Genomic DNA, 26,072 nt, shown 5'->3' with positions numbered 1-26,072 from the left:
TGCTTAGGCATAAATTATATGGATGGAGATGTAAGATTTATATTATAATATGAATTAAAAAAGAGAGATTTTAGCAAGCTAGAACACCAGATCAACTATACATTTTTAAATCTCCTTCTTATTATCAATTTTGATATACAAACATACATACATACATATATATATATATAGATATATCAATAAAGTACGCATATGTATAATTATGGCTCACTTTAAGAACGTAAAATTTTAATTTAATCAATGTATATTATTAGCAAACTAATTTTTACATATATCTTACATATTTTTTTGCAGGATTTGCAGGATCTCCAATCTCATGTTATCAAATTCAGATTTTATATGAATTTTTGTTATACAAATTTTTTAGTTAAGATTAGTAAATATTGTATTTTTTTAAAGATTTGTACGTCTTTTAATGTACGTGTATTTTATTTATCAAATATGTTAATATCAAATGTTACATTATACATAGTTACTCATTTTATTTATATGTATATTATTAAAAAAAATAATATAAAATTCATATTATAATATGAATTAAAAATAAATTGCACACGCATCGCGTGTGCCCGGCCGCTAGTACTATTATAAAGTGAACACATAACTCTTATGGTGTCCTGAAGCTTTACTCTCCTCATGCCATGTGGCAGTATTTTTTATTTTTTTAAAAAAAGCTTGAACCCATGACCATGGGTTTAATTACGAGGACTCATACCACTTAAGCTAAATACACATTATAGTATTAATTTTATTATTATTTTGTTTATTCCTACTTATTTAAATTGCACACACATCGTGTGTGCCACCCACTAGTACTATTATAAAGTGAACACCTCCTATGGTGTCTTGAAACTTTGTTTCTTATGCTGCCACGTGTGCACTTTTTTAATTTAAAATTAAAAAAAAAATTAGATAGATAAGTAGAGGGAATTTGAACCTTAGACTTGTATCAAATAAATAACACTCTTACTACTTGACTAACACACAATATATAATAAATTTTTTATTTTATTTTCATTTATTTGAATAGCACACGCATCGTGTGTGGCATCCGCTAGTATATATATATATATATATATGTAAAATTGTTTTCCCCTATGTGACTCATTGCTCTATCTTTCTCTACCGTCAGCTCACTCTCGCGCTCGGCTATGGATCCCCCTCTCTCTCTCTCTCTCTCTCTCTCTCGATCTCAGCTTTTGTTTAATATTGGAAGGGCATTAATTTCTTCTCCAATTGATTTTCTCTGTCTCGTCTCTGGTGATTCAGGTATCTTTCTGTTATTTATGTTTCTCCTTTTCTTGACTGTTTTTCATTTAATTAGCCGAGTTTGAATTGTTTGTGTGTAATTTATGATTAATTCATGATTAGAGCTTTTATTTTCAGTTTTAAATGGCTTTGTGTATGGATTATTATACTATGTTGATTGCTTGAGGATGTAGATGTAGATGTAGATGTAGATGTAGATGTAGGATGTAGATGTAGATGTAGATGTAGATGGTGGCAGTGGCTTTTGCCTAAGTGGAAATACTGCTAGGAGTTATTCTTACAACTTTTCCTTTTACACAAGACACCCCTTTCAGCTTTCAGCTTTATACTTTCTTAATTAATACCATATATAAATATGTGGAGACTGGAGTGGAGAGACATCCTTTTACACACAGAGAAAGAGACGGAATAGAGCTATATTTCCTGGAACATGGATTGCTCCGGTATGTGGAACGGGAAGGGGAAAGTAGTATCTCACATACTCTAAATTGTGGTATGACGGGAGTAGGCTTCTTTACACTATAAGAATTTAAGGTACTTCAGTCTAGAGAAATTTTTTTAACTTTTAAACATCTAATAAAATGTAGTTTTTTTTAAAAAAATAAAATAAAAATAAATAATCATATAGCAACACATTTCTATGAGCATTATAATCTATGTTTGACGTTTTGTCATTTCAAAATTTCACTCACCTTATATTTTAATTATTTATTTTTTAAGCTCATAAGGGAATTATAAGGAAATATATTGGGAAAAACCTATGGGATCGCTTTGGATTGCTAAGTTTATAGTTTTGGAACGAAAGTGTATCATGCTTTGGAACGTGAATTCCAAAATGTAATTCTCTAGGCTATCAATGTTTTCTAGTAACACTAGAATAGAACTGATGCAGGACAGTGCTGTGAGGGCTGTTCTGGGGCTGAAAGTGCTGAAATTTAAGAAAGAAACAAAGGAGGAGAAGAAGATAGATTTAGGAATCATTCCTAGAATCTCTTAGGCATCACACCTAGGGTTTGATTGCCCCACCCACTGCCTATGCCTTGTTTTTTTTTTTTGGCATCCCCAATACATTAGTGTTATTAGTGGTCTTTTTTTTAGTGGTATGAATCATTGTTGATTGAATTAATAGCATTACATGACTTTATATAGAATTAAGAGACTTCCTATACCAACTAGAACAAAAAAAGGAAACTATTATAATATCTTTGACTTCTAAAACTAATGTAAGATCAAATATGAAACATAAATAAAACCTAATTAAATAACTTGACCCACAAGATGATCCATAGGTGACCCGTGTAACCCATGTCTAGAAATTATGAAATTACCAAAATACCCTAAATAATAATAATAATAATAATAATAATAATAATAATAATAATAATAATAATAGAACATGACTCATAAGCCTAAGACATAACTATCCACGGTCCCAAATGAGTTGCTCATCATCCAATGCATGCCAAATCCAACTTGGGCTTAGAGGCATCTCTTCCTCATCTCCTGTAGGCTGCTGTCACTTGCCTCCATCAAGAACCCTAACCCTCAATTGTTACTCCTTTCAATTTGTGTTATCAATAGAATAGGAATAATTATTGTCTTCCTCTTTCAGTTATATTATTTGTCAACAGTTCCTGTTGCACCGGAAAATTGATTTTTATCATGCCTTAGTTTTAAAAATTATCAATTGTCTAGCTTTTGACTTAACATGCATTGCGAGAAGTTTAACAATTAAAATTAAATAAATAAATAAATAAAATTATGACATTCTAATTTTTTATTGTCTTATCATCAACAACTTGACAGTGCACTTTGACATGCTTCATCATCTCATGTAACTTGAAGTTTGCAGTAATCGTGGGTGGATATCACAAAAAGAATCCTCATGGCTTTAAGTGGTAAACTTCATTTTTTTTATTTGAGCATTAACTAGATCATCAAATGGCTGCATGAGCTGTAGCTTTGTACTGTCCCTTTGCGTTCAACTTACACTTTTGGTTTGCTTTTTTATGGTTCATGTTACTAGGAGGGTTTAACGAGCCATTCGAGAGAGTTTTTTTTTTTTGTTTTTTGATTGGCACTGGGGTGTCTGGATCAAAGCCCTACCCGATCAATCCTCAGGGGTGCACAAGCCCTTGGCAAGGAGTTTCCCGAGCCATGCAAGAGAGTTTTGCACTCTCCAACATCTGTTTATGCAGAGTTGATGCTTATGCTGCTTGATGATTTCAACAAATCTTAGGGCTGATCTCTGAAACTTTCTTGGTAGCAACTCCTTTGATGCTTTGTAAACACCAAGGAGAAAGGACAAGAAGAAAGCTAGATGACTATAAGGGGAATGAAGAGAACTTGAATTTTAGTTCTGTATGAGAGAGCAGAATCTGGATCAGTGTGGCTTCAAATTAAGCTCGGTGAGCCAAATAGATTGGTTGGGGAAAGGAATATATGAGAGAGAGCTCTAACCCATCTGACTGGATCACTCCTCTTTCTAATTTGAACCTCTGACCAATATTATTTCTTGTCATAGTTTGACCCTCCCAAATAGCTAAATGTAACCTTACCCGTAGATCTTGGATGTAGAAAACTCATTCGACAAATAATATCCTCTCCTCCCACTAGATTTAAACTCTGGTCTTGAACTCATTATTCTGTCCAAAAAGGAAACCAGATTACTTATTAAACTCTTCCATCACAGTCAGTCTAGATAAGTAATATGTGATATTGCTATTTGCAACTCTTAATGTAGTCTAACCTTATCGACCTCCTATTTACCTTGTTTCACAAGCGGAAATAATTATAATTCAAAATTTAAGTACATTGGTACCAGGGTGCATTAATGATGATTTATTAATCTGTGTGGGTATGAAAAAGCAATAAGCCAGCGGGTGGTAACATGAGAGAGAAATGCTTCTGCACTTGTTTGATAACACAAGGCTATGGAAATAAGTGAGTTGTTACTCTGTCTCACCGCTAGTTAAGATCCAAAGACATCTTTATCTTTGAAACTTAAAAGTTCATTGGTTTTCTTCCTTTTGAACAGCAGATCTGATGGCATATCTTTCACAAAATTTATCTTCATGTTATAAGAAGCAGGAATTTGGTAAAACAGTATTATGAATTCATGCCATCTAGTCAATCTTAACCATTCCTGTTTTGAAGTAGATAATACCACAAGGGCTGACATATTTAGGAGACACTGATGGAGACAGTGATACACAATTGTTATTTTCTTCTGCCGTACTATCTATTTCAACATTTGTTTCACCCTTCCATTTTTCTAGTTCCTCCAGTTGCGACTGAAAAATAAGGGGGCTGGGGGCAGAGGTGCATATGGAACCCTCTGATTTGTTAGCTTACGAGCTTTGGGAGAGACAGCGAAAATTAGTCTCCTAGTTTTTGGCTAGTGATGTGAATCTTTGAGATCAAAATGACAATTTTTTCAGCTGTTGATTTCACTTATCACAGTAAGGCCCATCTTCTTTCTTCTAATCCTACTCTCTTTTCTTCTCCTCAGTTCATTCTTTCTGAGAATGGGTCAGGGTTTTCTTGCTGCTAGAAGGGATTTGGTTTCAGAAAGGAGGGCTAGTTATGGAGATGGGAAGACAATGGTATGGATTGTCAAGAATAATATGCTTAAGCACATGTGTACATATATAGGCACAGGTTTATCAAGAATAGTATGGTTATGCACATGTGAGCTGCACTTAAATAATTGTGTTGTTAAACTACTAACTATGGAGTCCTTTTCTTAATAAGCAACCTTTATGATTTTGCAGGTCATTTAACTTGGAAAATGCTTTGGAATCTCACACAAAGGACAAGCATAGTGCTAGAAAATAAATGGATTTAAAGAGAGAGCTTCTTATGAATCCTGATTGGAAAATCTACGCTTAGTTTATTAGGTACATTTTTGTAACACTAAACTTTGTTGTCTAGTAACTTCTTATATTTGAAGCGTTAATGTCAATTTGGTATGAATATAATACGGTATAAGGTTTTGCCATTGGATTGTCCATTGATCATTGTATTCACTCTGTCTATTAATATGGCAATTCCCTCAGTAGTACTCGTTCACTATTTGCCAGTTTGAGAGAGGTGGAATATCTGGTGTGCTATATGCTCTACTAAGTTCACTTGGGTCAGTTGTTACTAGATTGCATTCTATGCATTAAGGTTGCAATCTTTTGATTACGACAATTTGTAGTTCACTAAACAGTTTCCTATTTTTGTGGCAACGTTATGTATTTTTTCTTTGTAATATTTCTAAATCAAAAAAGTCATAACCACAAACATAATGCGCAAATTTATTTTTGAACTACAAATTAAAAGGCATATTTAAGATTATAGTGTAATTTATCAATATATATATATATATATTTAAGATTATAGTGTAAAATTTAATATTAATATATGTTTTGTTGCAAGTTTTGTTGAGGGAGTAGTTGACATAATCAAGCGGGTGCCGTTGAAAGCCAAACTGAGAATATGCTCCTCTTTTTTGTTTTGTTAAATAATTATTTATTTTACATTTTTTAGTGTTTTGTACAAACACTTTTAAGAATGATTGATGGGTATTTGTTTTGCATGTATGGAAGCTTATATTTTGCTTGCACACGTATAAATTATATATATATACTAGTGTTCTACCTGTTGAATCCAATGGTTATGTTTGAAATTGTTTTATGTATATGTGGTTTTAATGTATAACATATTTCTCTGTAAATCACTTTTAAATTTAGAAGCCAAACATTATTAAATTAAGTTTGAAAATATTATATTAGCAAGTGAATCAATTTTATTTTTTAAAATACAATCATAATATTGTGTTTGGTAAGTAATTAAAAGTAATTTTTGACAATTTGACGTAATTAAAAGTGATGACATTAATTTTGTAAATTTAAATTCATTTGATATTAAATCTTGCCAAAGTTAAACAGATATATAAATGCCCTAATGGTTACAGTTTTTCAAGACGATACTTGGTTACAACAAAAATAAGTTTGAAATTCAATACAAATAAAGCCCTAAGCTTGTACAAAGTAATTACAACAATAACAAATAGAAGCTCTTGGCTCCAAGTCCTCCCAAGCTATGGTCTTGGCGGAGGCATATTATCAACACCTAAAAATGGTTTTCTACTTAGGGTGAGCCAAAACCCAGTAGAGATACTCTGACACAGTGTATGAATCTTAACAAAGTTATAAGGTGAATGCATATGCAATGCTCGTGTCAAAATGTTTACATCTCTTTCCAAAAACCATGCAATGTCTGATTATATCACAATTCATGAAAACCACTTTCTTTGCAATAGAAAACAGGGCAGTGGATACAACTCTGGGAATCTCTAGGTACGTGTTTGCAAGTAGGCTATACAAGTACTACCAATTGCTATTTTTACTGATATTAACCGGAAGGCTCGGCACCTAGCCGTGCGGGTTTCTGGACTTTCACCAAGGATACACAGGCCAACAATAATACCACAATCACACCCCCTACCCAGATTCACCAGAGTATTCACCTATTTTTCTCAAAAAAAAAAAAATATACATTTCTAATGTGTTAAGTATGCACAATGCTCAATACAAATATATGAGAAATTAGTTTCAATTCTCTTAATTCTCATGCAATTTTTATAACAATCATAACTATCCTCCACCGATAGCCCAAAACAGATATCTCTAAACAGATAGATAATTTTCAATAAATATAAACTTTCTAAAATTTCAAGATGGGAGTGATAATGTATATTCAACTCCACCACCACCACCACCATCATCATCATCATCATCATCATCATCATCATCATCATCATCATCATCATCATCATCATCATCATCATCATTCCAATTTCATAAAACCCAACATAATTTTCATTTCCTCCTTACAAAATCAAGTATTCACATTTTAGGAAAAAATTCCCTTTTCTTTACAAATTAATTCCAAGGATAAAAATTCACCATTTTATCACAACTCAACCACATTTACAAACCCACAATCATTCCTAAGCAAACATTTTGAAAACCCCTCTTTTGATTTCAAAACCAAAACCTTGGATTTATCCAAAAATTCCAAATCACAATATTGTTTAGAAAAGCAAATAACTAAGTTAAAAACCATACGAAAGTGTGGAGAAATCCCTACCTCAAAGCTAGAAGGTAAGGAAGAGAGTGGAGAAACCTCGATGAAGCCGAAAACCAGCATTGTTCCAATTCAAACGAAGCTCAAGGTGAGCTCTACCTTTTTATCAAAGGGACTAGAGTGTAGAGATAAATAGATTGAGAGTATTTGGAGGTTGAAGATGAGTTTTAGAGAGAAAAGGTCTAGATTTAGGGTTTTTGAAATGTTTAGAGAGAGAGAAATATGAAAAAGTGACTAAAAAAGTAGCTATTACAAACTGATATACGCGCAGACCGTTCGAGCGACCAAAACACTGCTCGAGCGAACAAAATGACTGCTCGAGCATAAAACACCGCCTCCTAGTACTTTTGCAGAGAGTTCGCAAACACCGCTCAAGCGCAAGAAGGACCGCTATAGCACAAGAAACACCACTCGAGCGGGAAAAAAAAACACCCTCCCAGTACTTTTGCAGACCTGCAAATATATTGGAAGTTCTCAAGGACTGCTCGAGTGACCAAAAGACTGCTCGAGCAAACTGACCAAAATCTGGGCAACAATTCTATTGAGAAACAAACTCCCGACCTATTCCAAATGCAACAAAGACATCCAAACAACCAAACTCAATCAAGAATAAGATGAATAAGGATATAAACAACCAAATAATACAAGGAATCCCGGATCCAAAACAATAAACAGGTCGGGTCTAAACCAGAATCATTATACATTATGATATTTTGCAAAGTTCAACTATCATAATACAAGGAGTTTCTTGGAACAAATAATCAAAATCTTACCCAAAAAAAAAAAAAAAACCAATAAGAAAATAAGAAATTTACATATAAGAACTGTCTACAAAACAAATTAGAGCATACTATTGATTAGAGCAAGATGAATAGATGCAAAGTTAATAGAGATGTAACAGTTTAATTAATTAATGTAAAAATGAAGAGAAGCAATAGTTTAATTAATGTAAAGATGAAAAATCACAAAACAATCACACATGGAGAATCAAATATTGCAAAAGAAGACAAAAAGAAAGAGAATAAATAAACTTGAGAGGTTGTTGGGAAAAGAAAATGACATAGAATAGAGAAAATAGAAGACATATTACTTGGAGAGGACAGATGGTAGATTGTTACATGGACACATGGCAACATTTGAAAGGCATAGCTTTCATTATATATCATGTGATACATGTATGAACATTCTTCACAAATATAACTCTTTACATTTATTACTTTATTTGTCTATTATTATCGCATATAACATTTGAATATATATGTGAAACTAGGTTGATATATCTATTATAGATTTAAATTAATTTGTTAATTTTATATTATTTTTCATTAAAAATGCCGTTAGGTGCTTGCAATTGATTTCTTTGTAGCAAATGTATATACGATTTTTATAATAAATAATAATTTGCAAATAATTGTTTTTATAATAAGGATATTCTTCTAGCATTTTTATGAAATTTCATTGAAGACTGTTTGCAACGGTACCAAGATGGTTGCCAAAACGCTATGTTACAACTTATATGGACTCTTCAAAATAAATCAAATATTTGTGTCGAACACTCAACACTCGGACAAGGGTATAGGTATGTATAGGATATGTGTCGGCTACTTTTTAACAGACACTTCTTATATAATTGTATATAACACTGTTATTATATGTACATATTGTTGAATAATTGCTATAAATGTCTTCTTATAGCGATCCCGGTTTCCCTTTTCTTTAATTGTTGTATCCGGACTTAGGTTCCGTGGAGTTGGTTGTTGTGTATACCTTGTTTACATCCTTTACTCTTTATATTTGAGTCTTGGGTTGTTTTGGGCAGGTGTGTTACGGGTTGGTTGAGCCTAAGTCTCAAATCTAGTTGCCTAGGTTTTTGGTGTTACGCTCGAGCGGGTAATTCTGCGCTCGAGCGGGTAATTCTGCGCTCGAGCGGAGTTTGGCTTTTAGTTGTACGCTCGAGCGGAACTTCTTGCGCTCGAGCGGGTTTTACACACTCCCAGTATCTCGTGCCTTTGCAAAACTTCTGCAGGTGTGATTTCTACGCTCGAGCGGGTTTGTTGGCGTTCGAGCGGGTAGTGTTTTGTCTGCGTAAGTTTTGGAAGGGGGAAATCTATGCTCGAGCGGACTGGTTTTCGCGTTCGAGCGGATGTACTTTATTCTTGTGTCTTGGCGCTCGAGCGGACCTTCTTGCACTCAAGCGGACCGAGCTTTTTGTTCTTGACGCTCGAGCGGGAATGTCGTATAACAGAGAGCAGTTGGGCACTTTTGAATCACTTTCTACACTTCCTCTCTCTCTCTTACTTTCTAAAAAGATATTTTGAGAGCCTCTCTCTCTAGGAACTCCCTTCTCTCTAGGGTTTGATCTAGTAGGGGTTACTTCCTCACCTTTGGCCTTTACAAAAGTTGTGTTGATCGTCGAGGGCTACGTTTTGATCCAAGAATATTAAGTTTTGGAGCACTTCGAGTTTCGTCATCTTCTTTCCTTGAGCTACGAATTTGAGGTAGGGATTCCTACTCACAACTATAGGTTTTAACCTAGATTTTTGAGCATTTTGTTAAATGGTTTGATTTTGGGATCTAGGGTTTGAAAATGTTGAAGGAGGGTTTTGTTATTTTGATTCTAAATGTGTATTTTGGGTTTCAAAATAATGGTATTGTTGTTGGTTATTGATATATAGACTATTGGGTTAATATTGGGGAATGGGGTAGAAAACCCTAATTTGTTGTATAAATTAATTGGTATAATTAATTTGGAAAAATTGTGGTTATATGGAATTGAGTTGGAAATAATGAAATTGGCTCATTATATGGTAGAATGGTGGAGTTTGATTTATTGATCGCTCAATCTTGAAACATTGATATTTTATCTGTTGAAGCTTTTATTATCTGTTTAGAAATAATTGCTTGGGCTACCGGTGGAGGGTAGTTTTGATTGTTGTAGACAATGCATGATGATTAGGCAAACTAAAACTAATCAATTGGATGTGTCATAGAGTATGACGGTTGATAGAATACATTAACTTTATGTATTGATTGATTGTGTATATGACTTATGTGTATATATGCTTTGTGTGTAGAGGAGGAGATGGGGGATGTACTCCGCGGTTTAGGGGAAGATGGGGGATGGACCTCTAAGCCGGATAGTGTTGGGAGGAGATGGGGGATGAACTCCGTAGATACAGCTCATATGCTTATCTAAAGAAGGGTAGATACAACTCATATGTTTATCTATTGAAGTGTTGATACAGCAAATATGCTTATCTGTTTAAATGTTGATACAACTTGTATGCTTATCTATTGTAAAGTGGGAAATATTTAATATGAGTCACTGTCTCATGTAAGTTGTTGGCCAAGTTCTGAGTTGTTGTGAATTGTGAACTTGATAAGAAATGGAAAATGAAATGAAACACAGACATAGTGGTAATGTAATGGAAATGGTTTATGAAATGATTTATGGGAATTGAACATTTATCAATTGCTAATGTCTTAGTCATTGCTCATACTGTGTTTATCATATCTTTACTGGGCGTTGGCTCACCCTATATGGGACATTATTTTTAGGTACAGGTAGCATGCCACCTCTAAGGACATAGTTTGGATGATGATGAGAGTTGAAGACTCTTTTTTATTTATTTATTTTGTCTGTATTACATGTATATCAAGCCAATGACTTATTTTATATAGAGTTAGTACTCTTCTTTTGTGTAACCAAGTGTTGACTTGAAAAACTGTAAGCTTATAGGGCATTTGCTTTTGTTGTTAACATGTAATACTGTTGTAAGAACTACTCTGATGAATAGAAATGATGGGTTTTATGTATTATTTTGAGAGCGTTACAACTTGGTATCAGAGCGTACCGGGTTCAAATACTTTGGGTATGTGGGAAATGATTAGGATCACAATGGGTTTGTCTCGCTTCATAGAGACTTAGATGTAGTGTCATATGTTATGTGTTTAATTGATAACATGTTTATGTGGCTATATGGGTATGGAATGTAGTTTCTAGGATGTTGATTGGATCCTTGGGTTTCTGGGAGTCTTGTTGGAAAAGCACTTGATCAATGCTGTTTCTAACCGGAACTCTAGTAACTCTTCGGGACTGTCATTATCCGGAGATGAAATTCGTAAGTGCTTATGTGTTTATGTGCTTATGTGGAATGAATTACAGTTGTCCATGCATTAGGACGTGAGGGTTGTAGCTTCGACACATTTGTTACCTTTATGTGCTCTAATAGTCTTGGTTACCTTTATTAGGACGTCAGGATGAGGACGTGGTAGGCGTGGCAGGCGTGGTAGGCAGGAGATGCCTTTATCGGATGATGTTCCGGCAGTGCAGGAGGGAGTTGGTCAGGCCAATGCGGCCGAACCAGTGGGTCAGCAGGCTATGAGTGCCTTGGCCCGTGAGATAGCAGGAGCTTTGGGTATTCTCAGAGCTGAGAATCAGGGTGCTGAGGTAGGGCCTTCTTTCTTGAAGAGGGAGTTCTTCCGGTCTAACCCGGACGAGTTTGTTGGGGATCCGAAAGAGTCACTTAAGGCTGACGAGTGGTTGGAACAGATGGAGAAGACGTTCGAGATGCTTGGCATCGAGGACGAGGCTCTAAAGGTGACCTTGGCATCCTTCCAACTGAAGGGAGATGCGGGTCAATGGTGGAAGTACGAGAAGGGCAGTGTTGGTGGTGCTTGGGGGGCTTTTGTGATTGTTTTCCAGGAAAAATTTTTATCTTCAGCTGCTAGGGAGAAGCTGAGGGAACAGTTTGCCAGCTTAAACAGCAGGGCTTGTCAGTGGCCGAGTTTGAGGCTACTTTTACCAGTCTGTCCAGGTTTGCACCTGAGCTTGTGGCGTCCGAGGAATGCCGTTGTTTTGAGTTTGAGCGGAAGTTGAGGCGAGGACTCGAGTTGAGGGTTGGAGGACCTTTTATTCGGGAGTATAGACGTTTGGTGGATGCTGCAGCTCATATAGAGATTATGATATAGGAGGAGGAGGAAGGACAGAGAGGCTTCAAGAGGAGCCAAGATGGCCAGGGCGATGGTAGGAGACAGAGGGGTTCTAACCCTCAGCAGTTTCAGGGTAGTTTGGCTAGATCGACCTTTCCAGTGCCGAGTGCAGGCTCTGGGAGAGGCAGTCAGGGGAATTTCACCTGTTACAAGTGTGGCCAGCTGGGTCACAAGGTTTCGGTTTGCCCACAAAAGGGAGGGGGTCAACGAGCTGCTTCTTCTTCAGCTAGACCTCAGGGCCAGAGTCAGGGCAGGGGCCAGCCTTTGTCTTGTTATCAGTGTGGTCAACCTGGGCACCTGAAGAGGTTTTGCCCACAGTTGAGTGCCACTTCGGGAGCGTCTGGTTCTAGGCAGACGCAGAGTTATCAGCCAGCTCAGTCTGTGCAGGCCTCGAGGGCCAATCCATGAGCTTCGTCATCCCAGTCTATGCAGCAGTCTTTTGCTCCTAGAGGTGAGTAGGTAGATCAGGGGCCTACAGGGCGCGTGTATGCTATTACCACGCAGGATCATGTACCGGCTCCATCAGTTGTGAGAGGTACATTTCTGTTTTGCAACTCGGTTGCTAGTGTATTGATTGATACGGGTGCATCTCATTCTTTTGTATCTGCTGCATTTGCATCTGTGTTGGAGTTGGAGTTGGCACTATTAGCATCTCCTATTTGTGTAGTATCACCTGTTGGGGGTGAATTGATTTTGAAACATGGATGTAGAGGTTGTGATATAGAGGTCGCCGACCGTAGGCTTCCTTTTCCCTTTGTTGTTATGCCCATGAAGGGTTTTGATGTTATTTTGGGTATGGACTGGCTATCATCATACCGGGCTGTTATTGACTGCTACCGCCAGAGGGTTACAGTTTGTACCTTGAGCGGGGAGTGTTTCCATTTCTTGGGGGATCGGGTTGGTAGTGTTTTGCCATCGTTGTATGATCCGCAAGGGCGGAGTGAGCTTAGTGGTCTACTTGCTAGCTTCATGAGTGGTGAGTGTGACGAGACCCAGATTGTATTGCCGAGAGTGGTTTGTGAGTATTCGGATGTTTTTCCCGAGGATCTCGTTAGTTTGCCACCTCATCAGGAGATAGAGTTCTCTATTGATTTAGTGCCCGGCACGGCGCCGATTTCTATGGCACCTTACTGTTTCGCCCCAGCCGAGTTGAGTGAGTTGAAGATTCAACTTCAGGAATTGCTAGATAAGGGTTTTGTTCGCCCTAGTGTTTCGCCGTGGGGAGCACTGGCCCTCTTTGCTAAGAAGAAAGATGGTGCCTTGAGATTGTGTATCAACTATCAGAAGTTGAATCGGGCAACGGTTAAGAATAAATACCCTATGCCCCGTATAGATGATTTGTTTGACCAGTTGAAGGGTTCCCGTTGTTTCTCTAAGATAGACTTGAGATTGGGTTACCACCAGTTGAGGGTCAGGGAGGAGGATATTCTGAAGACGGCATTTCGTACGCGGTATGGCCATTATGAGTTTCTGGTGATGCCATTTGGGCTCACTAATGCACCGGCAGTCTTTATGGACTTGATGAACCGAATTTTCCGGGAATTCCTAGATCGATTTGTGGTTGTCTTCGTGGACGATTGTCACGACCCCAAACCGCCCCTAGTAGTTTGGTGCCGTGATGGCCAGTAATCCGAGATTACCAAAGGCCAACTTTCAAAATTCACACACAATCAGAGTATAGATATAGGGGGCTCACAAATGCGGAAGCAATAATCTAAAATACAAGTGGTCCATAAGAGCAGTGCATAAGTCAAATGGAACGGCATACATCTTTACATAGCTTTAGAACTTGAATACAATAGAATTGAAGTACAAAAATACATATTACATCTTGGAAGAATGCTTCTCAAGCCGACATGTTCAAAATACATAAACTTCAAGATTGCCGACATCCTTATAGCCGACATATGATGCACACAAAACACACATCTCGGCGAAGTCGACTTCTTGCTTGTTACCTACATATATACATAGGGAGGGTGAGCTTGGATACTCAGTGAATGGTACAAGTAATAAAGGGGTTAAATGAATGATACCCGAGATCTTTTTAAAACAATACATAGTATATCCTTGTCAAAACCATACATAACACAGCTTAGCTTGGCTTGAAACAAAACATCAATCGAACCTTGGTTTTCCAAAACTTACTTACTTACTTAACATACGTCAAATCTTAAAACATGGGGTGATGACATTCCGGGCAAAACAAAAGCATAACCTCGTCATCGAGCACACCCGTTCATAGTCCGTCGGTGGCCGATATCTTAACAAGGGTGCTACTTAGGCTTAACGTCCCCTAGCACGAAAGGACGGTGCTACCTAGGCTTAAAGTCCCCTAGCACGGAAGGAGTATGCTACATAGGCTTAAAGTCCCCTAGCACGGAAGGACTTGTGCCACAAATGCTTAAAGTCCCCTGGCACGTACGGACTAGTGCCATAAATGCTTAAAGTCCCCTGGCATGTACAGACTATGTTACCTAGGCTTAACGTCCCCTAACACGAAAGGACAGTGTTACTTAGGCTTAACATCCCCTAACACGAAAGGACGGCGTTACTTAGGCTTAACGCCTCCTAACACGAAAGGACGGTTCCAAGAATGTCGTCCAAAATAAAGCTTATACTTGATACATAAAATAGGGATATCATTCATGCTTAACAAATACTTTTATTAAAACAAGGCAAAGCTTTATCAAAACCTCATAACATAGCTTTATTAAAAATACCACTCACATTAGTTCTTGGGATGTCGGGATCGAGGCAAGGTCCAAGTCCTACATACACGTGGCAAGTACACTGAACATACTTCTCAAAACAGGTCTCACATGCATGCAAATGATCTCGGGAAAACATGCTGGAAGTCAAAACACTGTTTTACATGTCAGGAAGACATGCTGAGTACCAACCAGGTCTCTGCCGAGGTCCCACACCTCCTGGCCGAGGTGTGGCTACCTAGGCTTCGGCGTGCGGCTGCATGCCGAGGTGCGCACAAGACAAACTAAAGGTGTAAGTGATCATGCAAGGTAGGCCAAGGTGAGATACGATGCTTGGCCTAAGTGTGAGGTCTAGGTGAGAGTGATCTCGGCGACTACACCTCGGGAAGTGAGGTCTGGAGATCTGGGTTTCCACCCGTGAAGAACAGGAAGAACATGAGCATTAGATCATGAAGGACATGAATGCTAAAATCATAACTCCTTTATTTACAAAATCTGGGATTTCATGCTATGAGTTCGAAAACATGGACCTGGGTACCCATACTTGAAAATCATATGAAAACAAACACAAAAACATGAATCTAGGTAAGAGCTTTCGGATCAAAACATGACTTTTCTTGAAGAACACATGAATGCTATTTCCTCTTTCTAAAACCGAACTTCAAAACAATGCATGGCTTACAAATCATATTCAATCATGCAATGCGATAACATAAGCATAAAGAACAACATGGGTAGATCAAGAATCTAACCTTAGAACACGGATCTAACGGTTCAATCTCTAGGGATCAAGCTTGGAAGTCTACTCTCCCTCAAGAACTCTTCTCCCTCTTCTAAAGCTTCTCTCTCCTCTTCAAAACATGGATACAGAAATGATAGGCTTCTCTCTCTCTCTACCGGCTGACTTAACTCCCAGCTCGGACACGTGGCAACGACTGGTTGGTTCTCTTCAAAAAGGTGATAGGTTGACAAGACAACACTATGACAAAGTGTATCTAACAAGCTACTCGGAATGGCACTCCGGCAAGTGGTGACATCGGCTAAGGACAAGGCTTCGGCAACTAAGGTAACAATGACCTCGGCTAGGAAGGACAACTCTTGACTAAGTTGTGCCACACCTTGGCCTAGATGTGCCACACCTCGGTCTAGGTCATACCTCTCCAGGACAAGGTCGCTCAGGTGCAAAGGTAACATCTCGACCTAGATAATACACATCTCGGCCAACATGTCAGGGCGAAGGTGGAGGTCAAACAAAGGGGTTCCAAGATACTTCTAGACTGAAGATGACCTCAGCTTGGAATGATCTAGGCTTAACATAGCAGGAAAGGGACAAAGCATGCACGCAACACTTAGACATAACACATAACCACAAGGCAAGACAAGATTCATGAATGCAAACTTAACAAGACAAAGCTATGTAAATGAACATGAACAGGACTACAACATGATTATGGGTTGTTATAGCAACTTAACATGGCAAAACATATAAATGCATACAAGCATGACTAGGACATGAAATGTGGGTTGCTACAACGACATTCTTATCTATTCGCCTTTTGAGGAGGAGCACGAGGTACACTTGAGAGTGGTGCTTGAGCTGCTCAGAGCCCATAGGCTGTACGCCAAATTTGGGAAGTGTGAGTTCTGGCTAGGAGAAGTCAAGTTCTTAGGCCATGTGGTATCCGAGAAAGGGGTGTCTGTTGATACATCCAAGATTGAGGCAATGCAAGATTGGGCACAGCCTAAGAGTGTTTTTGAGATCCGCAGTTTTCTGGGATTAGCTGGGTATTACCGATGGTTTGTGAAAGATTTTTCCAAGCTAGTTTCGCCGTTGACTAGATTGACGCGGAAAGGGGTCAAGTTTGTGTGGAGTGAGACTTGTGAAAAGTCGTTCCAAGAGTTGAAAGTTAGATTGACCACCGCTTCGGTTTTGATTATTCCGGAGAGGGGGTTGGGTTATGCGGTTTATTGTGATGCCTCACGAGAGGGTTTGGGTTGTGTGTTGATGCAAGAGGGGAAAGTGGTAGCTTATGACTCACGTCAGTTAAAAATACATGAGAAGAATTACCCTACACATGACCTAGAGTTAGCAGCAGTGATCTTTGCCTTAAAGATTTGGAGGCACTACCTTTATGGTGAGAGGTTCGAGGTGTTCTCGGACCACAAGAGTTTGAAGTATCTGTTTACACAGAGAGACTTGAATTTGAGGCAGAGAAGGTGGAAGGAGTTCATTGAGGACTATGATTTTGAGTTGCACTATCACTCGGGAAAGGCCAATGTTGTGGTCGATGCCCTTAGTAGGAAATCCATTAGTGATGTAGCTTGTATAGCCATCCGGGAATGGGAGATGTTGGGTGCGCTGGGCGAGTTTGATTTGCTACTGGGCGAATCTGTTGAGGCTGCGGCCTTGTTTTCTGTTGTTGCGCAGCCTACACTTGTGACTCAAGTGTTAGAGGCACAGAGAGGTGACCTTGAGATAGAATCCCTGCGAGAGAAGATCTCCAGTGGGAAGGTTGAGAAGGGTTTGACAGTGTATCCCGACCTGAGTGTGAGATACAGAGACTGTTTGTTTGTGCCGGAGTCTTGCCGAGAGGAAGTACTCCGAGAGTTCCATCATTCGCGCCTTGCGGTGCATCCGGAGGCACTAAGATGTATCGGGAGTTGGGTTGCCAGTTTTGGTGGCGGGGTATGAAGAGAGATGTGGCAGTCTTCGTGTCTAAGTGCCTTACTTGTCAGCAAGTGAAGGCCGAGCATCAGAGGCCAGCGAGTTTGTTGCAACCCTTACCTATTGCCGGGTGGAAGTGGGAGCATGTCACTATGGACTTCGTTGTAGGTCTTCCGAGGACTTAGCGGGGTAGTGATGCTGTTTGGGTGGTTGTGGACCGGTTGACTAAGTCGGCGCACTTTATTCCTATGTGCGTGAGGGATTCGGTGGATCATCTCGCCGACTTATATATTCGGGACATAGTGAGATTGCACGGGGTCCCAGTGACGATCGTCTCAGATAGAGACCCTCGTTTCACTGTTAGGTTGTGGCAGAGTTTACAGAGTGCCTTGGGCATTAAGTTGACCTTTAGTACGGCTTATCATTCCCAGACTGACGGGCAGTACGAGCGTACTATTCAGATCCTTGAGGATATGCTTCGAGGTTGTGTCCTTGACTTTAGTGGGACGTGGGAGAGGCACTTGCCCTTAGTGGAGTTTTCCTACAACAACAGTTTTCAGTCTAGCATCGGTATGGCACCATTTGAGGCCTTGTATGGCCGACCGTGTAGGTCTCCAGTTTGTTGGGCCGAGGTGGGTGATGCACTTTTGTTAGGCCCGGAGTTGGTTAGGGAGACGACGGAGAAAGTTGAGCTTATCCGTAGGAGGCTTGTTACAGCCCAGAGTCGCCAAAAGAGTTATGCCGACCGTAGGAGGAGGCCTTTGGCGTTTGAGATAGGTGATCATGTTTTCTTGAAAATATCACCTAGGCGAGGTTTGATGAGGTTCGGGAAGAGTGAGAAGTTATCCCCTCGGTTTATCGGTCCCTTTGAGATCCTTGAGAGGATTGGGGAGGTTGCTTATCGTTTGGCTTTGCCATCGCAGTTGTTCGGGGTGCATGACGTATTTCACGTCAGTATGCTTTGGAAGTACGAGCCGGATCCGTCCCATGTGTTGGATTGGACCGATTTGGAGGTAGATGAGGATGCCTCGTATGAGGAGAGACCGATTCGGGTCTTGGATAGGCGGGATCAAGTCTTGCGAGGCAAGACCATTCACTTGGTAAAGGTTTTGTGGAAACATCACAGAGTGGAGGAAGCCACTTGGGAGCGTGAGTTGGAAGTCCGTGAAAAGTATCCGGACATGTTTGTTGATGTGTAATCATGTAATGGAATTTTGTAATAATATTGAACTTTAAGAGCATTATATATGTCTTAAGTTGTAAAACATTGTAAATGTTTTGGTTTATGGAAAAGTTGTAGAACTTGCCTTGAAATTGAAGTTTGTGTTAATATTGTGTTTGTTAAGTATATTGTGAAAATGCAAGTATGATATTAATGTTGCATGTACTATGGAATTGTGGAAAATGAGCCGAAATTGGTAAATTTCAAAGGAATGTATGTTGATAATGCAGGTTGTCTTGTATAATGTGAAATGCCTCTTGAAAAGAGATGGGATTGACCGGTAATGGGTCGAAATGTTTAATATTATGTTGTAATATTGTTGGAAATGAAGAAAACTTGTTTTTGAAAAAAAAAAATTTGTGTTTAATTTTGGGGACAAAATTCTTTAAGGGGGAGAGGTTACAGCGATCCCGGTTTCCGTTTTCTTTAATTGTTGTATCCAGACTTAGGTTCCGTGGAGTTGGTTGTTGTGTATACCTTGTTTACATCCTTTACTCTTTATATTTGAGTCTTGGGTTGTTTTGGGCAGGTGTGTTACGGGTTGGTTGAGCCTAAGTCTCAAATCTAGTTGCCTAGGTTTTTGGTGTTACGCTCGAGCGGGTAATTCTGCGCTCGAGCGGAGTTTGGCTTTTAGTTGTACGCTTGAGCGGAACTTCTTGCACTCGAGTGGGTTTTACACACTCCCAGTATCTCGTGCCTCTCCAAAACTTCTGCAGGTGTGATTTCTACGCTCGAGCGGATTTCCTGCGCTCGAGCAGGTCGCGCTCGAGCGGGTTTGTTGGCGCTCGAGCGGGTAGTGCTTTGTCTGTGTAAGTTCTGGAAGGGGGAAATCTACGCTCGAGCGGACTGGTTTTCGCGCTCGAGCGGATGTACTTTATTCTTGTGTCTTAGCGCTCGAGCGGACCTTCTTGCGCTCGAGCGGACTGAGCTTTTTGTTCTTGATGTTCGAGCGTTGTGTTTTCCGCTCGAGCGGGAATGTCGTATTACAGAGAGCAGCTGGGCACTTTTGAATCACTTTCTACACTTCCTCTCTCTCTCTTACTTTCTAAAAAGATATTTTGAGAGCCTCTCTCTCTCTAGAAACTCCCTTCTCTCTAGGGTTTGATCTAATAGGGGTTACTTCCTCACCTTTGGCCTTTACAAAAGTTGTGTTGATCGCCGAGGGCTACGTTTTGATCCAAGAATATTGAGTTTTGGAGCACTTCGAGTTTCGTCATCTTCTTTCCTTGAGCTTCGAATTTGAGGTAGGGATTCCTACTCACAACTATGGGTTTTGACCTAGATTTTTGAGCATTTTGTTAAATGGTTTGATTTAGGGATCTAGGGTTTGAAAATGTTGAAGGAGGGTTTTGTTATTTTGATTCTAAATGTGTATTTTGGGTTTCAAAATAATGGTATTGTTGTTGGTTGTTGATATATAAACCATTGGGTCAATATTGGGGAATGGGGTAGAAAACCCTAATTTGTTGTATAAATTAATTGGTATAATTAATTTGGAAAAATTGTGGTTATATGGAACTGAGTTGGAAATAATGAAATTGGCTCATTATATAGTAGAGTGGTGGAGTTTAATTTATTAATCGCTCAATCTTGAAACATTGATATTTTATCTGTTGAAGCTTTTATTATCTGTTTAGAAATAATTGCTTGGGCTACCGGTGGAGGGTAATTTTGATTGTTGTAGACAATGCATGATGATTAGGCAAACTAAAACTAATCAATTGGATGTGTCATAGAGTATGACGATTGATAGAATACATTAACTTTATGTATTGATTGATTGTGTATATGACCTATGTGTATATATGCTTTGTGTGTAGAGGAGGAGATGGGGGATGTACTCCGCGGTTTAGGGGAAGATGGGGGATGGACCTCTAAGCCGGATAGTGTTGGGAGGAGATGGGGGATGAACTCCGTAGATACAGCTCATATGCTTATCTAAAGAAGTGTAGATATAACTCATATGTTTATCTATTGAAGTGTTGATACAGCTAATATGCTTATCTGTTTAAATGTTGATACAACTTGTATGCTTATCTATTGTAAAGTGGGAAATATTTAATATGAGTCACTGTCTCATGTAAGTTATTGGCCAGGTTATGAGTCGTTGTTGTGAATTGTGAACTTGATAAGAAATGGAAAATGAAATGAAACACAGACATAGTGGTAATGTAATGGAAATGGTTTATGAAATGATTTATGGGAATTGAACATTTATCAATTGCTAATGTCTTAGTCATTGCTCATACTGTGTTTAGCATATCTCTACTAGGCGTTGGCTCACCCTATATGGGACATTATTTTCAGGTATAGGTAGCATGCCACCTCCAAGGACATAGCTTGGATGATGATGAGAGTTGAAGACTCTTTTTTTTTTGTTTATTTTGTCTGTATTACATGTATATCAAGCCAAGGGCTTATTTTGTATAGAGTTAGTACTCTTCTTTTGTGTAACCAAGTGTTGACTTGGAAAGCTGTAAGCCCATAGGGCATTTGCTTTTGTTGTTAACATGTAATACTGTTGTAAGAACTACTCTGATGAATAGAAATGATGGGTTTTACGTATTATTTTGAGGGCGTTACACTTCTTGACATTGTATGTTACATGTAAGACAATTTTATCTCACATATTTGATTAAAAATATAAAAATATGACATTTTTTTGTTGAGTCCACCTACCCTTAAATTTATAGTTTGATGAGTTCGACCTCTAGATACATACCTGCACCTGACACCCATACCCAAGTCCATGTAACGAAACATAAATGTTAACAAGTTTTTTATTTTTTGACCACAAAACAACAAACGCCATAAGTAGGTTAGGCGGTTGCAAATGATTTGTGACTGTTGCTTTGCCGTAGCAAATGGTATTTGCCACCCCACATTCGCGTCCCCTATTTTCCGACACATGGTGGTCGCAAAAGGTATTTTGTGATCACATTTCTATTATTTGTGTCGGCTCGTGGCGGTCGCAAAAAATTTTTTTTTTAGTAGTGTGACATGAATGAAAATATGTAAATATATGTCTATCTTTACACCAAGATGAGAGTCCCACATTCTCATTGTAACTGGTGTGCCAAATTTGCCATTTTTGAATTAAGAGCTTTATAAGGAGATATCACATTACCTGGGCCTTAATGACTACAAAATTTCTTAAACTTAATGGATGATCGATTTTATTAGCTCCAAGTTCACTTAAATACAATTTTTATTTTTTCTTGCTAATAGCCATTTTATCGAAGGTTTTGAATTTGAGCATAAAATAAATATTAACATGCACAAGGGATGGTTTGATAAGCTGATCCACAGGATTAGTTTTCCAAGTATAAATAATGTTAATTATGCATGTATACACTGCCTACAATGAAATTGTTGGAGAGTGATATCCAATGATTGTGTTACCAACCAACCAAACAAAGCCTTAAGTCCCATCAGATGGGGTCGGCTATATGAATCATTCGTATCCACTTGACTCTATCAAAAGTCATTTGGTTAGTCAAATTAAGAAGATTCACATCTCTATTTACTATATTAGCCCACGTTAATTTAGGTTTCTTCTGGCTATATGGGGTCGGCTATAATTGTACCAGTTTTTTCATCTTCTTCTTCTCTTTTTTGTGCTGTTATTGTGTTTGTCTGCAAGTTAAGAGGCTTCTTTGCGTAGATTATAGAATTTTGAAAGAATACTGCAGCATTCCCAAATATAAAATCTACTGTGCCGTAAATTTCGCATTCTCTGAAAAATTATTTTTCTTTTGCAGTGTACAGGGTATCTTGATACCCTTGAAAACGGCATCTGAAGAATGCTGAATTTTTTGCTGAATTTCTTAATGCTACTGCTTGGTTCATGTATGGTCCGGCTGTGTTCTCAAAGGTAATATCTTGTGCAACAAAGCCTTCACCCTCTATCCCTATAAATGAAGGAAAGAAAAAAGAATGTCAGTCTAATGTTGGGACTGGTATAAATTTTAATTCAATCTACTAATTTAATTTATTTCTCTTCAATCAAAATTTCAAACTTAAAAGGATTTCTGATGCCTAGATTTAGAATTCATAACCTAAGTCAAAATCCAAGTATCCAAATTCAACTCGAAAGATCAATTAGTTGACTGACCTGCTGTTGCTGTATAATAGGTTTGGAAACCTGTGCCATTGCTCTTGTTGCCTGATATCACCGTCTTGTTCCAGCCATCCCCAACAAATGTTAGATTTGTTTTTTGTTCTCCGACGAAAATGTTCTCTCTATAGAAGCCTTCTTTGATTTTTATGTAGTATCTACGTTTACTGTAGTTAGGGGCTGCAAGAATGGCATCTGTGATTCTTGTGAAATTCCCTGATCCATCTTGTGCAACTGTAGTGTCAATGGGCATGGACTTCCCTAGTGAACTCCACCAGAGAGTGATCAACACAGTGAGTGCCAACATTGTTTTTCTCTTTAGTAAAAGGGTTTTATGTGTTTGTTTCAGAGAAGTTTATCAAAAGTGTTTCTATGGTGTGAAAGGCTCATGTAACATAAAGGAGTGAATAGCTTGTAAAGAATGAGTAGTATTTATAAGCAAAACTTGCTGTTGAGTTCCTAACAAGGAGCATTTTTCTAGGTCCAACTGAGATTGAGTTGCACACGTTAAGGGTAACATTCTTGTCTCATTTGATCTAACTCATTACTACAATATAACTAGTAGAGAACTCTAATAAATAGAACAGTTGGCAGCTTTGTATCAATATAGTTATTAGGAAACTCTAGTGGTTTGGTTACTTGGCAATTTTTGTCTAGCTAGCTGAAACAAACTCCTAGATTGGGATGTGTCACGTTATCATAAGTATTGTATTTTTTTTATGTGTTGAGAAAATAGTATACAAACATAATTTTTAAACAAAAAAAAGTACATATACATAATGGGGAAATATAAAAAAAAAAGAAAAAGGGAAATATCAAAATAATTGCAAATTCATAAAAGTACAACATTATTTGCACAATTCAGTGCACAAATCACTTGTACTTTCATGAGTTTGCAATTATTTTTTCAACTTTCCACTTTTTTGACATTCCCGGTAGTAGTACTTTTGAAATTATGAGCAGAATGGTGGGTCGTTTTGATTTAAAATGAAAGCACCACAAAAGGTCATATCTTTTTTTTGTGTTAAAATTTTACACAAAAATTATGCTTGTATGACATTATTCTAATTTTATAGTAGTTGCGAATCCCCTGACTCCATTCAATTCGAGATGATGTGCTCCATTGAGCTATGATGTTATGATTTTGGCATCACTTAATCTTCTCTACAAACATGATCTGACGTGTTGTTGTTTCTTCACTCTTTATTTCTTTCTTTTGTTTTTTTTAAACATTTTCTTGTTAATTTTTATTTTTGTTTTGGGTGGGGGGGGGGGGGGTGTTTGCACTCTAACTCTTATTCTTTGTTTCTTTCTCTTCTTGATTTTTATTTCTTACTTAGTAGGCTTTGTTCCAAATTAGGCCCAATTTCCCCTGACAATTTGCTGGGCAATGTCACTCCTAGCTGAACTTGTGGGCTGCCATTATCCAAAACTGAACTTGTGGCCAAATGCATAGCCCGTATACTTCAGGCCACCTAGTTTTTAGGAAAATGGCAAAGGGTGTCCATCACAACTCATCAATAGTCTAATAGGAACCAACACTATTGAAAAGTGTTTGTATAATAAATATTGATTCTGGGAAAGAATGGCAAGGTAGTCATGAGCTATTGGTCGTTTAGAGGAATTTGACAAATTGATTGAACAATGGCTTTAAAAGAGAGTAAGAGAGTTCTATCCAAATGCAAGAAACATCAAAAGCTGAAGCCATTCACTTTGATTTGATATATTAATTTTGATCTCTTCTAAGAAGAAAAATACAACTTTGACACTATGATTTGGAGCCATTTCTATTGTTATGGGGCTTAAATAGTCAATTCACAAGTTTGTGTAATACAAGCAATGCCCATTTCCATCTTATTAATATTCTTGGAAATATTTATTGTTCTTGTTCCATGTTAACTTTTCCTAGTTTTGGAAGAGTGTATCTTATCTTTGATTTTCTTTCAGATCAAAATTTCTGTATGATTTTTGTGGTCCCCTCTCCCTTGGAATTGGAAGCAATCAAATTTCCAAGAAGAGTAGCTGTTCCCCTAATGCTGAAGTTGCCCTACTTATATGAACAAATACTTATATGAACAAAGGGATAGGAATGACATATAAGCAAATAATGCTCTTGGAGTCTTGCTTGGTGCGAACAATATAGACATGGATAATGATGTACAAAATTGACCTTAAAACTCTTTTATTGTGAAATATCTTTATAGGTTATATGTAAATAGTGAAGAATATGCTTTGAAACATTTGATGCGTCTATTTAAAGAATATAAAACTCTACTAGGGGATTTTTTTACGTTTAGACAAAGATAGTGTTAATATAGTTAGATTACAATTGAAAGAATTTATCGTTACTCTATCAATTTCAACCCCTACCTCCCCCTCACAACACCTTAATGTGTAGCTATTAGACCATTGGGTCAAACCCCAAAGTCTTATGGGATTAGGTATTCCTATTTTCCTCCTTTCATATTAGTTCTGTTTAATTATTTGAAGCTATTATTGAGGGATTCACTTTTTAAGAAATCTGAGTTGAATAAATAATACAACTTTTTTTTAGTGGAATATCTTTTATAGATATGTTCATACGTTAATTTTTTTTATTTTTTATTTTATTTTATTTTATTTTTTTTGTTAATTCAACTTTTTTTTAGTGGAATATCTTTTATAGATATGTTCATACGTTAATTTTTTTTATTTTTTATTTTATTTTATTTTATTTTTTTTGTTAAAAAAAAATGCAAAATATGGCATTGTCCCATTTCATTCCAATTGAATTAGAATTATTTCATGCGACTTAAAACAATTGTATGGCAGTCTGGAGAAAAAGAAAAAAGTTCCAATATTTATCCTCCATTTTGATAGAGGATTTTTTTTGCAAAAAATATTTTTCAAAAATTGTCTTTCTGTGGTTTTATCTATTTAGTTACAATCCTAGAAAAAAATGCAATAGTGGTGGCAGTTGTG

At 37.8% G+C, this 26,072-nt stretch overlaps 1 long non-coding RNA gene across 2 annotated transcripts; it reads left to right on the top strand.

Annotated features, from left to right (window-relative positions):
* Positions 1-1,093: 1,093 nt before the first annotated feature.
* LOC114310771 (uncharacterized) lies at positions 1,094-25,413 on the top strand. Of its 2 annotated transcripts, XR_014329533.1 has the most exons (6): positions 1,094-1,269; positions 3,076-3,167; positions 4,781-4,874; positions 5,043-5,168; positions 22,756-22,868; positions 25,059-25,413. It is a non-coding gene; the product is annotated as an uncharacterized LOC114310771 (long non-coding RNA). The 2 variants fall into 2 exon arrangements; XR_014329534.1 differs by lacking the exon at positions 3,076-3,167.
* The last annotated feature ends 659 nt before the right edge of the window (positions 25,414-26,072 follow it).

The sequence above is a fragment of the Camellia sinensis genome, chromosome 5 (genome assembly GCF_055761805.1).
Source record: "Camellia sinensis isolate YWXY chromosome 5, ASM5576180v1, whole genome shotgun sequence".
Classification (NCBI taxonomy): Eukaryota; Viridiplantae; Streptophyta; class Magnoliopsida; order Ericales; family Theaceae; genus Camellia; species Camellia sinensis.
The sequence above is the reverse complement of the archived record's forward strand: the minus strand, read 5'-3'. Positions and strand labels throughout refer to the sequence as shown.